This window comes from Penaeus vannamei, chromosome 16 (assembly GCF_042767895.1).
Source record: "Penaeus vannamei isolate JL-2024 chromosome 16, ASM4276789v1, whole genome shotgun sequence".
Taxonomy (NCBI): Eukaryota; Metazoa; Arthropoda; class Malacostraca; order Decapoda; family Penaeidae; genus Penaeus; species Penaeus vannamei.
In genome coordinates, this window is record NC_091564.1 from 19,476,072 (window position 1) to 19,488,678 (window position 12,607).

Sequence of the window (12,607 nt, forward strand, 5' to 3'; positions counted from 1 at the left end):
TATTATTTTTTTATTGTTATTATTATTACTATTACTATAAATGTTATTATTACTACCATTACTACTACTACTACCATTTTTCTTGTTGGTATTACCATGACTTGTAATATTAGTTAAAACTCTTACAAAAGATGATGAATACAATTCCCATTGTTCTTATCAGCATTTTATCGCTATTTGTATTGTTATTGTTAGTTTCTCTTTGAAATTCAAATTTATCACATAACACCTTTTATAGCAGATCACAATGCCACCCCCCTCCCTCCCTCCCCTCCTTCAGAAAAGAAATATGATAGAGAAGGACAGATAAGAATCACTTAATCTTTCCCATCTTCATTTTTATTCAATATTATACATTTTCTCTGCTCTTCAAGCGGTATGTAAATGAAAATGAATAATAATAGCGGAGAGAGAGAGAGGGGCAAAGAGGGAGAAGGAGAGGCAGAGGGAGAGGAAGAAGTAGAGGGAGAAGGAGAAGGAGAAGGAGAAGGAGAAGGAGAAGGAGAAGGAGAAGGAGAAGGAGAAGGAGAGGGAGGGGGAGGGGGAGAGGGAGAGGGAGAGGGAGAGGGAGTGGGAGTGGGAGTGGGAGTGGGGAGTGGAAAAGAAGAGGGCGAGAGAGAAAGTTGAGGAAGAAAGGGCAGGGAGGGAGATAAAAAAGGAAAGGAGAGGAAGATTGAGAGCAGGGCAAAACAATGCAAAAAAGAGAGAAAGAGAAGAGAGAGATGCAAAGAGAGAGAGAGGGAGAGAGAGAGAGAGAGAGAGAGAGAGAGAGAGAGAGAGAGAGAGAGAGTGAGAGAGATGCGAAAGCGAAAGCGAAGAGAGTCAGATACGAAAGAAAGAAAAGAGAAACAGTAACAGAAAAAGGGGGGGAAAAGTGTTCACAATTCAGTGATACCGGTCGTTGTGGTATTCACAATGAACTGTTTTCGTTTATTTTTTATTCCTTTTTCTTTTTTGTGTAGATTCGGTTTAGCGGTTTCTTAGCGATGAAGGGTTGAGATCGGCTGTCCTTTGTGGCGCTGAGCGAGGGTTGAGTGACGGGGTGACACTTGGGCCGAGATACAGTCGGGTCATGTTTGGGAGGTTTCGTGTGAGGGGAGGGGGGGTGGGGATGGGGGGAGTGGGGAAGGGAAGGGAAGGGAAGGGAGGTGAAAGAGGGGAAAGAGAGGGAGGGAAAGGGAGGGACGGGGAGGATGGGAGGGAGGATTGAGGAGGAGGGAGGTGGAGGAAGGATAAGGGTGGGAGGGAGGGAGGAAGGGTAAGAATCAGAGTGGAAGGATAAAAAGAAGGAAGTGAAAGGAAACAGAAGAAATAAACAAAAGCAAGCTGAAATTACCTGATTATAGAACACAGAAGCCCCCCTCCTCAAAAAAAAAAAAAAATCAACAAGGGCCATGCACGCAACCACATCCACCCAAGCAGGTCAGGTCACACAGGCGGCTCCACAAGCACAGGCATTTCAAGCACAGCCCAGCGCAACAAAGCCTCCCCCCCACCCCCACCCCACCCCCCTCGACGCCCTTTGTAGATCAAGCCAAGATCCTTCCGAATCCTGAGAGAGCATCCGTAACTCCTCAACTCCTCAGGATATTCCCACGATTCCTCGAGTTTGATTTCCTGAGACTCCCGTGGGAATGTCTTGTGGTCGAGGGGAAGGGAGGCGAAGGAGAGGGGAGAGGAGAGAGGGAAGAGGGGGGAGAGGGGAGAAGGAGAAAGAGATATGGCCAAGTGAACGGAAGAGAGGGGGAAGGGAGAAGGAAGGATGATGGGGAAGGAGAAGGAGAAAGAGATATGGCCAAGTGAACGGAAGAGAGGGGGAAGGGAGAAGGAAGGACAAGGCGAAGCGAAGGGAAGGGAGAGATAAAAATCAATGGGGAAGAGAGGAAGAAGGGAGAAGGAAGGATGGTAATCATAAGGGAAGGGAAGAGAGAGAGGGGAAAGGGTGGGGAAGAAGGGGTTCGGAAAGGGCGAGGATGAGAAGAGATAGGAGAGGGGGAGTGGAAGAAAGGGAAATACGGTTGAGGGAGAGAGAGAAAGGTGAAAGAGAGGAAAAGGGTAAAGGATCAAGTGAAAGAGAAGAAGGAATAAAAGGAGAGAAGAGGATAAACAACGAAGATATGTGAAATAGACGCGATCGCTTCACCCTGTCTCTCTTCACCTTCCCCCTCCTTCACATCCTCTCCTCCCTCCTCCTCCACAATCTATCTCCACTTCCCTCCTTTCATCCACCACCACCCTTCCCCTCCACCCTCCTCCTAACTCCTCCCTCCTCCACCACCCTCCTCCTCCACCACCCTCCTCTACCACCCTCCTCTACCTCCACCTCCACCCTCCCTCCACCACCCTCCCTCCACCACCCTCCCTCCACCACCCTCTCCTCCACCTCCCTCTCACTCCTGGAGACGTAGCAGCGCCCGGGAGTGGCAACACGAGGCAACAGATGCCAGCGCCAATGGCAGATGGTCAGTACAGGAAGGGGGGAGTGTGTGTGTGTGTGTGTGTGTGTGTGTGTGTAAGTGTAAGTGTAAGTGTAAGTGTGTGTGTGTGTGTGTGTGTGTGTGTGTGTGTGTGTGTGTGTGTGTGTGTGTGTGTGTGTGTGTGTGTGTGTGTGTGTGTGTATGTGGATGTGGATGTGGATGTGGATGTGGATGTGGATGTGGATGTGTATGTGTATGTGTAAGTGTAAGCGTGTGCGTGTATTTGCATTTACATAAATAGGTTCACGTGTTTTTCGATCAGTATTTGGACACCAAGAACACCTACATGCATACCAACGTGTGTATCTGCCTGTGTGTGTGTGTGTCGCAAGTTGTCCCAATATCGAGATTCCTAGAGTTGTCTTGAGGAACACGTGGTTCAGTTTGACCTCGGGGTTTCCTGGCAGGTCAAGGGAGGGCGGGCCGGAGGGTGACATTTCTGCCCTTCTTTCCTCTTCGTCTATTTTTTTTTTCCTTTTTTTGTTCGCTTTTTTCTCAATCTCTTGTCTATTTCTGTGCGTTTCTCTTCCTCCTTTTCCTTCTCTCTCTCTCTCTCTCTCTCTCTCTCTCTCTCTCTCTCTCTCTCTCTCTCTCTCTCTCTCTCTCTCTCTCTTCTTCTTTCTTCCTCTTCTCTCTCTCTTCTCTCTTTTCATTCCTGTTACATTATACGAAAGGGGAAATAATGTATCAGAAAAGAAGTAATGTGAAAGAGAGAGAAAAAAAAAATAAGAGAGAGAGAGAGAGAGAGAGAGAGAGAGAGAGAGAGAGAGAGAGAGAGAGAGAGAGAGAGAGAGAGAGAGAGAGAGAGAAAGAGAGAAAGAGAGAGTCATTTGCCATATCGACTTTCGGTAGAAAACAAAGCCATCCTGCGACCTCTCCGCTTCTCTCTTCCTCTCTCTTGCTCTCTTTCCTTCTTCCACCTCTCTCCCTCTCTTCGGGGCCCGTGGCTTCATATATTCCCTCTGTTTTACCTCTCGCCCCTCCGTCTTTCACTCTCTTTAATCCGTCTTTCTCTCTCTCGTCCTTTTATCTTCTCATCTCATGTTTTTCTTTCTTTTCTGTTATCCAATTTTTCCCTTCGCAAGATCTATCGTCTCCTGCCTTTTTTCTTTTCTCCAACACGTTCATTTTCTTACTTTGGAAGAGACATCGTGTCCTTTTCCCTCTCCTCCTCCCTCTTGTCCCTCTCCCTGCCCTCTCCCTCCCCTCTCCCTCGTGTCCCTCTCTCTCTCCCCCTTCCTCGTGTCCCTCTCCCTCGTCCCTCTCTCTCTCCCTTCTCTGTGTTCCTTTCCTCTCTCTCTCCTCTTCATCCCCTCTCCCTCGTACCCCTCTCTCTCTCTCTCCCCCTTCCTCGTGTCCCTCTCCCTCCCCTCTCCCTCTCTTCCTCTCTAGTGTCCCTCTCCCTTTTCCCCTTCCTCGTGTCCCTCTCCCTCTCATCCTCCCTCGTGTCCCTCTCCCTTTTCCCCTTCCTCGTGTCCCTCTCTCTCCCCTCTCCCTCAAAACAGCTCCCTCTCTCCCTCCCAATCGTCGGGTGTTGCCGGTGGAGGGAAAGACACGACACTAAATCAGGCAAATTAATGTCGCGACTTCACTTCTTTGTTTGTTTGATCGTCTCTCGTCCCCTGTTTAATTTGTTTTGTTGCTGTCGCCTCTTTCGTCTTTTGTTTTTCTTTGTCTCTTGTTGTTCTACTTGTTCGTTGGGGTTTGTTATCGTGATTGTTGGTTGGTATCATCTTCATCTTTATCTTTCTCGTATCTTTATCTCTATCATCATCATCATCATCATCATCATCATCATCATCATCATCATCATCATCATCATCATCATCATCATCATCATCATCATCATCATCATCATCATCATCATCATCACCATCACCATCACCATCACCATCATCATCACTTCCACCACCATCACAGTCTCCTTTTTCTTCCTCCTTTTCCCCCTCTAAACCTTATGGAATCCCGTGACAAAAAATCGAAAAAAATACCAATCAATTGCAGATATCAGAAGAAAACAGTATGTAAAAAATGGTAAAAAAAAAAAAAGTTAAGCAAAATACAAATTACAAAACCGGAAGGAAAATAACATATCAAAACACGCAAAAAAAGGAATAAGAAAGAAAAAGAAAAAAAAAAAAAACGTGAAAAAATAGATGGCAACATATGAATAAACATAGATCAAGAGGGATAGGAAGATTATGTATCTCCCCCCCCCCTCTCACCCTTTCCTTCCTCCCCCCCACCCAACCCCTCACCCCCTCACCCCCATAATAGAGGCTAGAGCGGAACATATGGCAAGCGAGGGGAGGAGGGGGATGGGGGAGAGGGGGAGAGGGGGGGAAGGAAGTTGTATGGGTGATGGTAGAGGTATGGGGAGGGGGGGGGGGGGGGGGAGGGGCGCGGGGAAAATGAGGGAGATGGTAAAAGGAGTAGAGGGGGAGAGGGGGTGGGGAGGTAGGGTCAGTGGGGCCTGGTATTGCGTAAACCACGTGGTTGGGGGTTTGGTATCAGGGTGTGGTAAGTGTGGAGGAGGGAAGGCGTGGTGGTAGGAGGGAGGAGAGGGAAGAGAGGAGAGGGGAGGGAGGGGAGGGGAGGGAAGGGAAGGGAAGGGAAGGAAGGGAAGGGAAGGGAAGGGAAGGAGAAGAGAAGAGAAGAGAAGAGAAGAGAAGAGAAGAGAAGAGAAGAGAAGAGGAAGAGAAGAGAAGAGAAGAGAAGAGAAGGGAAGGGAAGGGATGGGAAGGGATGGGAAGGGAAGGGAAGGGAAGGGAAGGGAAGGGAAGGGAAGGGAAGGGAAGGGAAGGGAAGGGAAGGGAAAGGAAAGGAAAGGAAAGGAAAGGAAAGGAAAGGAAAGGAAAGGAAAGGAAAGGAAAGGAAAGGGAGAGAAAAGAGAGAGAAACCGTCTCAAAAAAACAAAAACAAACAAACAAACAAGCAAAAACAAACAACTAAGAGAGGGAGGGGAGAGAAAGGGGTGTTGGGGGGGGGGGAAGAGACAAGAGGCCGGCACTTAAAGTAGACTTGACCGCCAACTAAGAAACTTTTGCGTAACTGTAACGTATGGCAGGGCGAAGCTAGAGGGTTCAATTAGCAAAATGGGTTTCCAAGTTGAACTGTAATAATTATGGCCGTTGCAGCACCCTTTTACTAGGCTGAAATAAGTATCAATTAAGGATGGATCTTATTGTCTTGTTCAGTAGAGTGTGATAATGACTTTTTTTTCTTTTTTTCTTCTTTTTTTTTTGTAGGGTGGGGGGGTAGGGGGGGGAGTGGTAGATTACTCGAATGGGCTGGGGGTGTGGGGGTGGGGTGGGGGGGGAGGGAGAGGTTGGGTGTTTATGTTGAGCATTTACGTTAAGAATATCCATGTTGAACCTTTCACGTTTGTGCGATACGAGGTCTCCCCATGTAGGAAAATTTTATTTATGGATGTATTATAAAATACTTCATTGCAATTAATGGAATGAAGTGTTTGAATGTGAATTAGAGCTCTAGTATTTTAGTTATGCCTTTGGTTTAGTATCTCTTGAATAAGAGAGAGAGAGAGAGAGAGAGAGAGAGAGAGAGAGAGAGAGAGAGAGAGAGAGAGAGAGAGAGAGAGAGAGAGAGAAAGAAAGAGAGAGAGAGAGAGAGAGAGAGAAAGAAAGAAAGAAAGAAAGAAAGAAAGAAAGAAAGAAAGAAAGAAAGAAAGAAAGAAAGAAAGAAACAGAAAGAGAGAGAAGGAAAGAGACAGAGAAAGAAAGCCAGAGAGAATTAACTGTCTCTTTTTTTAATCTAAGCAAAGCAATCTTGTTATCGTAAGATTTTCTTGAGCCGCTCCAAGATACACACACAGCTGTACCTATAGGGAGGGGGCAGAGAGGAGAGGAGGGGGGAGGAGGCGAGGGGAAGGGAGGAGGAGAGGGAAAGGGAGGAGTAGAGGGAAAGGGAGGAGTAGAGGGAAAGGGAGGAGTAGAGGGAAAGGGAGGAGGAGAGGGGAATGGAGGAGGCGAGGGGAAGGGAAGAGGTGAGGGGAAGGGAGGAGGGAGAGGGGAAGGGGAGGAGGAGGAGGGGAAGGAAGGAGGAGAGGGGAAGGGAAGAGGAGAGGAGAGGGAGAGGAGAGGGGAAGGAAGAGGAGAGGGAAGGAGGAAGAGAGGAGGGAAAGAGGGCAAGGAGGGGGAGGTGAGTGGGAGAGAGAGGAGAAGAGAGAGGGGAGAGGAGAGGGGGAGGGAAGAGAGGGAGGGGAGGGAGGAAGAGGAGGGTGAGGGCGAGTTTATAAATAGAACCAAATAGAGCTCCATGGCAACTGGTCGCTGGTTACCACAGTCTTGACGTCAGCGTAACCCCCTCCCCCCCACTCCCCTCACTCTCCCCTCACACCTCACTCTCTCCCTCTCCTCCCCGTAGCTGTCAGCCCTCCCCTCCCCTGCAACTCTCCCTCCCTCCCCTCACTATCTCCCTTCACCCTTCTCCCTGACCTTCCCTCTCCCCTCACTCCTTTCCCCTCGCCCCTCATGCACCTTTCCTCTCTCTATGGAGGTGTAGGGTACCATTACGAGGGGTTTTTACTCGGTTCCTAGGGTGGAAGGTGGGGCCCTGCACTGCCGCCTCTCTCTATCTCTCTTTCTCTCTTTTTTCGTTTTTTCTCTTTTACGCTTTTTCTCTTTTTCTCTTTTTCTTTTTTCTCTCTTTTATCTATTTCTCTCTTTTTCTTTTTCTTTTCTTTTTTTCTCTTTTTTCCTTTTTTCTCTTTATCTCATTCTCTCATTCTCTCATTCTCTCATTCTCTCATTCTCTCATTCTCTCTCTCTCTCTCTCTCTCTCTCTCTCTCTCTCTCTCTCTCTCTCTCTCTCTCTCTCTCTCTCTCTCTCTCGCTCGCTCGCTCGCTCGCTCGCTCGCTCGTTTTATATATATATATATATATATATATATATATATATATATATATATATATATATATATATATGTATGTATGTATGTATGTATGTATGTATGTATGTATGTATGTATGTATGTATGTATGTATGTATGTATGTATGTATGTATGTATGTATGTATGTATGGAGTTGCGTATATATATATGTATATACACTAATACACCCTCCCGCGGCCCTTGGCTTCCCTTCATTCACAGATCCAAAGCGATGCCGTAGATGTACACTAAACAGACTAACCCCCTCCCCCCCCCACCCCGTGCCTCCACCCCCTTACTTACACTCACTGTAATAACCTTTCCAGTGTCCATTTACAACCGTGGAATATGAACCCGCCATCCTTGCACAGACACTCCTTGCTTGCAGAAAGGTCGTTGCACTCTGCAATTGGGTCACTTTAAAATGATATATTTGCCAAAAGGTGTTTATGCTACGCTGGTTGCCTGGCTCGCTCGCGACAGCGGTAAGGGTCAAGTGTGTAGCGGGGAAGGATGTGATAAGCGACCTTACGGACGTCCTTGCTTGGTAAGGCAGTGTGAAATGGGGAGGTTATGGGGGGAGGGAGGGAGGGATACAGGGAGAAGGGAGAGGGAGAGGGAGAGGGAGAGGGAGAGGGAGGAGTGGAGGGAGGGAGAGAGTGGGAGAGGGAGAAGGAGAAGGAGAAGGAGAAGGAGAAGGAGGAAGGAGAAGGAGAAGGAGAAGGAGAAGGAGAAGGAGAAGGGGAAGGGGCAAGGGGAAGGGAAGGGGAAGGGGAAGGGGAAGGGGAAGGGGAAGGGGAAGGAAGGGGAAGGGGAAGAAGAGGAGAAGGAGAAGGAGAAGGAGTAAGAGAAGGAGAAAGAGAAGGAGAAGGAGAAGGAGAGGGAGAGGGAGAGGGAGAGGGAAAGAGAGAGGGAGAGGAAGAGGGAAAGGGAGAGGGAGGGGAAGAGGAAGAGGAAGAGAAAGAGGGAGAGCAGAAAAAAAAAGGATTTTAAGTTTTGATAACAGAGGAACAGAAATAAACGAATAAGAAAGAAGCATCCAAGACAACTAAAACGAAGAATCTGCAACATGAACAACGAACAAGAAAGAACGGTGGGTGGGGTGGGGTGGGTGGGGGGGGGGGTGGCTCTGACCTCAGCCAACAGGAGACCAACTCGTTCGTTTTCGCGGCGATACCTGTGGCCGAACGCAGACGGAGACAATCCTGCCTTTCTCCGCGGGACAAATAAACTCAACACTCGCTCCTTCTGCTTCTTATCGCTTGCATACACACCGGCACATGCGCTGTCGTATTTACTCACTCAGTGCTAATGCATGGGATTACTCATTTACTTTTACTCATGCTCTGGGGTCGCACGCACGCACGCACACACGGACTCCCCCTACACACATACACATATACTCAAATACATACACGTACACACACGTACGCACGCTTGTCTACATTATATCTATAGGTGAAAGTAATTGATTGATGATTCGATAGATAAATAGATAGACAAATAAAACAAGGAAAGAGTTAGTAGCAATAATGAAACCAATGATAATAAGCAATAAAGATGGAAAAAAAAAATTAAACAGCAGTATAACATTATAAATACATCGTAAATGCACGTGTTCGAACACTTTCCGAAATTCCTCCACATCAGCATTAAATTATAAACTATACAACACGAACAGTGAGAGGAGGGTGGGGGAGGGGAGGAGATGGGGGGGGTAGGGAAGAAGTTGGGGGGAGGCGGGGAGAGGGGGGTAGGGAAAGGGGTTGGGGAGGCGGGGAAAGGGGGGGAGGGTAGCGTAATTAGCATGCAAGAAAAGGCATTGTGTTATTCGGGTCTGAATTATTCACTGCCGTATATAATGATACATTCCGACATAAGGCGATATAAAAAAGAGTCATTGTCTGATGGAATTAGAGTGACGCGGTGATGGCAACACTCCCTATCGCATTAGAAATAAATGTATTTTTATGTGATTTTTTTATAGATATGTAAAATGTTTCTCTAAGAATATGATAGTATCTATTCTAATTTATGTTAATGGATATACAGATTTTATTAAAGTGTATTTTTAGACATGCATAGGAAATGATTTTCTACTCAGTTCAGTAATTCACTTAATAATTTAACGATCATGTTTTATATTAAGACACTCAAATCGTCCACTCATCCTTACATCTACATGTTTTTTTACTAGTTTTTTTATTATTTCTTTTTTATTTATTTTTATTCTTTCTCGTTTATCATTTATCTCTTTTATTATTTCTTTTTATTGATTTTTATTTCTTTTTTTCATTATCTCAATTATCTAGAAACTGTTATGGAAAAAATCGTCCTTGATTCCAATCTACGTGATTAGGAAGGTGAAATCGAGTGTGATTAATGGTGATTTGAACTTCGATTCGCTTCATTAGAGCCTTTTTATGAGGTGAAAGTGAGTCTAGTTATTACTTCATGGTCTGGGATTGCTTGTGTGATTGCGTGGTCTTTAATTTTTTTTTTTTTTTTTTTTTTAGGTTTTGAGTTTCTCTGCTTGTGGGATTTTTGTTTTGTCTTGGATGCTGTTTCTTTCTTTTCTTTCTCTGCTTCTCTCTTTTTACTTTCTCTTTCTCGTTCTCTCTTTCTTTATCTCTGTCTCTTATCTATTTCTCTCTCTCTCTCTCTCTCTCTCTCTCTCTCTCTCTCTCTCTCTCTCTCTCTCTCTCTCTCTCTCCCTTATTTGTTAAAGTATTCCGCACCACACAAACATCAAAACCTCCATACCCCCCCTTTCCCCCACCACCCCCCCTCCCTCCTCCCGCACTCCTCCCACTTCCATCACATCTCTCCAAGCACTTATTCCCCCTCCCCCCTTCACCTTAACCCTCCCCTCTCACTCCCTCCTCCCCCTTCTCTCCTCACCACCCTTAACACCTTCTCCTCCCCCTCTCCGCCCCCTCCCGCCTCACCCCTCTTCTCGCCCCCTCCCCCGCCTCACCCCTCTTCTCGCCCCCCTCCCGCCTCACCCCTCTTCGACCCCCTCCCCGCCTCACCCCCTTCTCGACCCCCCCTCCCGCCTCACCCCTCTTCTCCGCCCCTCCCCCCCCGCCTCACCCCTCTCCGCCCCCCACCCCCCGCCTCACCTCTTCTCGGCCCCTCCCCCGCCTCACCCCCCTCTCCTCCCCCCTCCCCCCGCCTCACCCCACCCCGTTGCAAGAGGTGAATCATACATGTCTAGACTTCCCGTCGATTGCCTAAGAGACGAGCGAGTCACAGGATAAAACTGGTGAAAATGCAGACCCAATTTCTGCAGTTTACCCAAAGGACCGTTTATACGCTACATAGATGTTATTTATTTATGATTCTCTTTGTTTTTCCTTCTGTGTCTTTTCAATCTATATCGTAATGTCTTTAGGAACACAAATCATATACAGGTTGATGATAGATAGATAGTTTGAGAGAGAGAGAGGGGGTGAGGAAGGGAGAGAGAGGGGGGAAGAGAGGGAGAGGGGGAAAGAGAGCGAGAAAGAGAGGGAGAGAGAGAGGGGGGGGAGAGGGAGAGAGAAAGTGAGAGAAAGTGAAAGAAAGTGAAAGAAAGAAGAGAGAAGAAGAAGAAAAAGTAGAAGGAGAAGGAAAAGTAGAAAGCGAAATAGAGAAGTATTACTCATAGGAACACATGTGCACAGATGTTTCTAACCGAAAAAACAGGTGTTTCCCCAAGTCACTCAGGTGTTGGTTATTTATTACTGTACACATGTGCCGAACACTTGTCGTATATGAAATAGAAATGATGATAATTTAAAACGATTTTGGGTGTATATGTGTATGTGGCATGTATACGTATATATTTATACTCCTACATTTTGTACATATATCAAACACCCCCATCATAGCGCAAACAATGGGAGAAATTTCACCCTTGTGCACTCTGTACCGAAGGCTCATATCCGGCCGCAATAAGTGAAGGTCAGAGCTATACAGCACAATTATAGACAGCACACCTGCGGGATCCCCAGTGACTGACTAAGCCAAAGGGGCCGAAAACATTGTTAGCTCTCGAACAGGAACTGAGCAACACCTGTATCGTTACACCTGTGCAAGAGGGGAAGAGAGGGGGGAGGGAGGGAAGGAAGGGGAGGGGGAGGGGGAGGGGAGGGGGAGGGGGAGGGGGGAGGGGGAGGGGGAGGGGGAGGGAGTGGAGGAGTGTGAGTGGGAGTGGGAGAGGAGAGGGAGAGGGGGAGGGAGATGGGGTGGAGAGGGGAGAGGGGGAGAGGGAGAGGGAGAGGGAGATGGAGATGGAGAGGGAGAGGGTGAGGGAGAGGGAGAGGGAGAGGGAGAAGAAGAGGGGGGGAGAAGAAGAGGGGAGGGAGAAGAAGAGGAGAGGGAGAAGCAGAGGGAGAGGGAGAGGGAGAGGGAGAGGGAGAGGGAGGGGGATAAGGGGCAAGGGGGGTGAGGGACAAGGATACAGATATAGACAGAAATAAAGATGGAGGGAGATGTTATGTCCTTATCTGTACAAGCTGTACACAGGTGGATGATGAATTCAGATAACTTTATCTGTTCATTTATAGCCATACATGCGTTCGAACATGAACACACACACACACACACACACACACACACACACACACACACACACACACACACACACACACACACACACACACACACACACACACACACACACACACACACACCTGTACATCTACACATATACATTAATATGAAGTAGTGTCCCAACAACTGACAGACATTCACAAGATCCCCCCCCCCCCCCCGAGACATTTAAAAAGATAACCTTGGGTCATAAAGGTTGTCTATTTTTCCGTTCCGTCATCAATTAAATGTGCCATCGTCTATCTTTTTCTTGGTGTTCGTAATCTTCTTCCAGAGATATATTTGGATCTATTTCTCTTCGTCTTGAAGTCTGAATCGCCTTTCAATTTCTATCTGGGTGTATTTTTAGATTTTTAATATCTTGGTCTTGTGATATCTCATGAAGACAAATTGCCTTTTATATATTTTTTGATTTTTTTCTGACATATTTCTTTTCTTGCAGTATTTTAAAAGACATTTCAGTGTGATAATTTATTTTCTCTTCTACAGACTTTTTATCTCAAAATATTTTTTAAAATGTGTTTCAAACTATGTATTTTCTCCTTTACAAACACACACACAAATCTTTTAAAAGAACTTTATTTCTAAAAGCTCTACATCCCCCTGGTACAGACCTTTTCCAACCAAATATTTAGCAAAGCC

General features: G+C 46.7%; 1 protein-coding gene across 1 annotated transcript in view; it reads left to right on the top strand.

The window, feature by feature from the left end:
* The window catches only part of heca (hdc homolog, cell cycle regulator), a 120,162-nt gene that overhangs the window by 42,757 nt on the left and 64,798 nt on the right, over nt 1–12,607 (top strand). The gene's annotated exons all lie outside the window — the stretch shown is intronic.